We start from the raw sequence: 6,018 nt of genomic DNA, 5'->3' as shown, positions 1-6,018 counted from the left end.
TAAATTTATCATGTGCCTTTATACGGCTCCTATCAACATCAAGATTTTGCCCTTTCGGTTTAAGTTTAAGGTACTTTTTGTTTATTTTCTTTGTTTGCACTCATTTTTAAAGAGACATATTTTGTCTTTCTTTTGACATTCGAGATCTCAAATTTAATTTATTGTAGTCTTGTGAATATAAGGAAATAAACTATGTAACAGTTTTATTAGGATCGTAAAACAAGTGAGTTTTCACTTTTACAAATCATTTGTTTTCCATTCCTAATAAAACTGTCATATTGTAATGTTTATGTTATTATTTTCACAAATAAAATATTGTTTACACAAAGATATAAAAATAAGGAGATGTAATATGATTGCCAATGAGACAACTATCCACCAAAGTTCAAATGAAGTGGATGTTAGCAATTATAGGCAATCGTACGGCCTTCAACAATGAGAAAACCCCATACCGTATAGTCGGCTATAAAAGGCCCCGACATGAAAAATATGAAACAATTCAATAGAGAAAAATAACGGCCTAATTTTTAACAAAACAATTTACCCAACGACAACCACTGAACTACAGGCTCCTGACTTAGGACAGACGCATAAAGAATGTGTCGAGGTTAAACATGTTTGTAAGCGCTCAACCCTCTCCTAACCTGGGACAGTGGTGTTACAGCACAACATTAGAACAAACTATAAAAATCGGTTGAAAATGGCTTAACTCATCAGATCGATGCAAAGCAGAAAAACATCTAACAAAAACAGTCCGGACGTGGCAGGGTATTTATCCATCCCTCATCCCTAACAACAAAAAAGACACTAAGTACAGATCTGAGAGTACTCGCAGTTACTGACAGTTAGTTCAAAGCCAAGTACAACTAATAAAAATAGTTTGTTGAATCTTGGCGTCAATTTTATGAAGTAGTTTTCCCATAATGAGCTACTCCACATCTCCTTATATTCACAAGACTACAACTAACTTGAACGATGGAATATCGCCCGAAGTCTAGAAAATAAAAAAATTATAACAACTAAATATATAACAAAGAAATGAAAATTAAAAAAAATTAAGAAGGACAAGTCGTTCCTTTTGCAAGTTTTATCAAAACTCGTCTTGGTAATTTCATGAAACTAAAGACAACGGTTACTGTTCACATGATTGATTGTTTAAAGAAAATCTCGATTATTTAAGAAGGAATGTACAGGGGTCATTAATTTGGCCCTGATAAAGTTAAGCTATAATTTACATTTCTTTTTATATAAAGTAAAGAGATGTGGTATGACCCAATGATGTAGATATTAGCAACTATATATACAAAGAAGAAGATGTGGTATGATTGCTAATGAGACAACTCTCCACAATAGACCAAATGACATATAAATTAACAACTATAGGTCACCGTACGGCTTTCAACAATGAGTAGAACCCATACCGCATAGTCAGCTATAAAAGGCCCCGAAATGACAAATGTAAAACAATTCAAACGAGAAAACTAACGGCCTGCTTTATGTACAAAATAATGAACGAAAAACAAATATGATATACAACAACAAACGACAACCACTGAATTACAGGCTCCTGACTCACAAGGAAGCTATAAAACCAAGAGTTCCAAGTGGTGAAGTTGAAATCATCCCTTCGTAAATTTTACGGACGCCATCACGAGTTGGTTGACCGTTATGGAATATCTGTTTCACAGATGACGACGAAAATGTTCCAATTGTCGTAACTACAATCTCGTCCCCTTCCCCCGAATGTGACCCGCCGAATTAAAACATATCACCGGGTTTGTACTTACATGAGCAACACGACGGGTGCCACATGTGGAGCAGGATATGCTTACCCTTCCGGAGCACCTGAGATCACCCCAGTTTTTGGTGGGGTTCGTGTTGCTCAGTCTTTAGTTTTAATGTTGTTTTGTGTACTGTTGTCTGTCTGTTTGTCTTTTTCTTTTTTAGCCATGGCGTTGTCAGCTTATTTTCGACTTATGAGTTTGAATGTTCCTTTGGTATCCTTCGCCTCTCTTTTGGGACAGGCACATACAGAATGTGGCGGGGTTAAACTAGTTTGCTGACGCCAAACCCTCCCCAACTTACAAGCCATCCACTGTGGACAGGAAAACACACACACTTCAATAAAAAAAAACATTTATAATATTTAACTAGGCACGCATATAATGTTGCTATATAGAAATGAAAATTTCACAATCGGGAAGCTGAAATTGTCTGTTTTTGTCGTAAAATTTTGGTCGCAACCGACAAAGGTTCAAATGTCCCCCAAAACCCTATGTTTAATATTTCAAAAAATTATCTGAAATATTTTCGTGTGTTTTTATTTTACCCTCAGAAATAAAAACAAAAACAAAACAAAAACAAAGAAAAGCACAACTTTGACCTCACAATATTAATCAGTAAATTGTAATAAATATAGAGATTTATTGTGGATGTCTGTTTTCACTTAATTGTAGGAAATTAATAAAAAGTGGCATTTCACATCCAACAATTTACGACAATACCATTTGTAAAACTAACAAGTTTATGAACTGTCCTTAAATCTTTTTTTTTAGCTTAATGGACTACTGTTACTAAATTTTACTGTTGTTGTTTAATTATTGCTACATCCTGGTATATGTTGTTTTGCGATGAACATCAAATCGCTCTTTAATAATTGAAATCAAAACTAAAATGTTTCTGTAGGTTTTCGGCATCCATACCGGTTTGTTTTTGGCCATGTGTAGAAGATCGTATCTTCGTGTATATCAGTAGGTTATGTTTGGTGAAATACGAGCATTCTTCGATACGGGTTTGTTTAGTATTGTTTTGTTTGTAGTTGTGTTTTTAGTCAGCTATTATGTGTAGACTATGAGAGACTTAACAGCATCACTTTAAAAGATGCATATCCTCTTCCGCAAATCGATGACTCACTTGATTAGTAATCAGGAGGTTCATGGCATACTACCCTGGACTTAGATACAGAAGAACACGAACACAAGACTGCATTGTCATGTGGAAGAGATTTATATTAATTTAGGGTAATGATATGTTTGCATACTTGAACAAATACATTTTTTTCAGTTTTGAAAATTTAAAATCAAAATTGACCATATCTGTAATTTTGGCAAATCCTGATTAAAAATCATTCATTTTCGTTAACAGTGAAGCAAGGACAAAATCTATAGGGGCTGCATGTGTTATCACAACTAGATATGCAGAAAGTTATAAATTGTTATAGCTTGTTTTCTAAGTACAAAAGGAAATATCACGTCACATAAATCTTAATTACCTAGGCACTTCAGATATTATTTGTTTTGAGTAACTTGTATTGTTCGAATAATCACAATTTCTTAAAATGGCTACTGTGATTGCAATCTCAGAGGGACAATTAGCCTGGTGGTTAGAGATACTGAGTTAAACCATTGTCGTGACGTCAGCCTATTCATGTACCGTTGATTCTTTTTCTAGAATCAACGCTTCCTAAATCTGTCGCTTAAATGGACTCACCAAATTATATTCAATTGTTTCCTTTGTTGGCCTAGTTTCATTAAGTTTGAATTGGCCAATTTACTGATTTCTGTTCATTAATGGAATTAATTTAAAAACTTAACTTTAATTTTTGTAAGTTTTATATGCCTTCACTGGGAATCGAACCCCTCCTTGCAATCTGTTATGCGTGTCTGACATCAACACATCGACGAAACCTCTCGGCTACCAATGGATTGCAATTTAAATGTCTAGTTTATATATATAAATGAACAAATGATACACATCAGTAAAACTGACACACAGGGCTTGTACCTTTATGTATACATAATAGACAATCGTATAGTATAAGTTGGTAGCCGCGAGGTTAACATGGTTAATATCAATGAGTTAAAGAGTCAAGTTAAAGGTAGAGACTTTTCGGTTTAGGTTCGAATCCCTGTATTCTCTTTGTTGTCCCTATTCTTTAGTTTTTCCGTTTTTCTTAATTTGTATGTTACTGTTGATATTTTTGTAATAATAGCGGGTTTTCCCGTTTAATTTTGAATTATTATTGGCTATTTCACATAATTGAAAAGAAAATGATTACATTCAATTTGTCCATTTTTGTTTTATAAATATAGAATGCTTGCATCTGTTTTACTACATATCTTTACAAATGTTTATTCGCAAATCTCTATGCGAGTAAATCATGATGTGTCTAGAATTAGGATTCTTGATAGAAATTTCGGTAGCATACTTATTATATGTATTTAGAAATAAAATCGAATATGTCTTATTTTGTAAATTACGGAGGATATTCAGATGCCTGATAATTTAAAGACAGACGTGTTATGTTATATTTGTATTTCTCTAACCAATTTATTGTGACCTTAGATTTATTAATGCATCGTTGAACATGATAACATGGTTATTTAAACTCACTAACAATACCTTCTAATTAAAAAAAGGCTTTAATTTTGAAAAGACATCAACACAATAGTTTAAGTTAGAGATACAATGAATAAGCGCTCATGGTTTCTTTTTCAAGAATCAACGCTTATTCATTGTATCTATAATACTGAATATGATATTGAGATACGACATAGACCTAAAGTCGAACATAAGATGCTGATGTTTTAAGCAGAGTCCTTTGCATGCAATGTGCATGGTAACAAGATGGGCCGTGAAAAGGATATAAAATTAGACATATACAAGGAAACTGGGTTAAGAGTAAAAGAAGGAAGTTTCCGCGAGAATATAATCTCAATTATGCAACTACAAATAAATCATTCGGAAATATCATGTTGAGTCCCTTTAAAATGTACTGATTTCATCTCTTATAACAGACAACAACCATAAATAATTTGTATATGAATTCTCATTATCAGTTCTTAAACAGTTAAAGTTTTTTTTTAAATTTACATATTATTATGACCTACATTAAGTATGTAAACATTGAATTGTGTGCCGTTTGTAAGTTAGGTATATATTTTAACTTGATAAGTATATTCCATGAACGTCTTACTTGTTAGGTTAATGTAATTATTACTCAATAACGTGCCCGTCCTCTCGTATTTACCAAATCATGGCTTAGGTCCGGAAAATGCCAAAAGTTTCTCGTCATGGCCATATTTTTTTTATTCAACTTAGAGGCATACTGTTGTTTAAATCTAATAAATTAGTCGGAATTACATTTTTTTAGGGGCCAGCTGAAGCCCGCCTCCGGGTGCGGGATTTTCTCGCTGTGTTGAAGACCCATTGGTGGCCTTGGGCTGTTTTCTGCTTTTGGTCGGGTTGTTGTCTCTTTGACACATTCCCCATTTCCATTCTCAATTTTATTCAGAATATACAAATGAGTGGACAAAAAAAATCAAAAACACGTGATATTCGCATTAACTCTTTAAAGATTGAGACGGTTGCGAATCCACACTATAACAAAATGTCCTGGCTTCGAACACATTCAGCACGAAATTCTGTACACATCGACGCACCCAGTCGCTTCATGGGATTTCCTCAGTTTAAAAAAAAATATTTACCTTGATTTTTCAATTATTCTTAGACAACAGTATCCATTTGGATTATTGGATACACAAGATTATGCAGTTTAACACTCAAACTGTTCATTCGTAATATAATTCTTAAAAAAAAGGAATGACGTAATACTTGTTACCCCCAAATTCAAAGACGATACTTGAGAACTGAACATTACAAACGTGCTTGCAAAGCAACTGTTTTCTAAGTACACGAATTGTTCAATGTATGTTATTGAGTATCGCCATGAGTGATCAAACCCCATTTTCTCGACATTCATGATAAAAATCACTTCCTTTTTGACGATATTTCGAAGTTTTATCTATCCCATGGAGCATGGAATTTTTCGTGAATGTTTTCTTGTCTTGTGTATTTCGTATTTGGTGTAGATGTGATACTGTGGTAGTTTATTTTGGAAGCGAGTGGGGTATACTTTTTACAACTTTACGTTCTATCATTTTTATTTGTTTTCATTTGTTTGGTGCAATTTATTTATTGACAATTTGATTTGTGTCCATTACTTAATATAAAAATATA

This window comes from Mytilus californianus, unplaced genomic scaffold (genome assembly GCF_021869535.1).
Source record: "Mytilus californianus isolate M0D057914Y unplaced genomic scaffold, xbMytCali1.0.p SCAF_1, whole genome shotgun sequence".
Classification (NCBI taxonomy): Eukaryota; Metazoa; Mollusca; class Bivalvia; order Mytilida; family Mytilidae; genus Mytilus; species Mytilus californianus.
The sequence above is the reverse complement of the archived record's forward strand: the minus strand, read 5'-3'. Positions refer to the sequence as shown.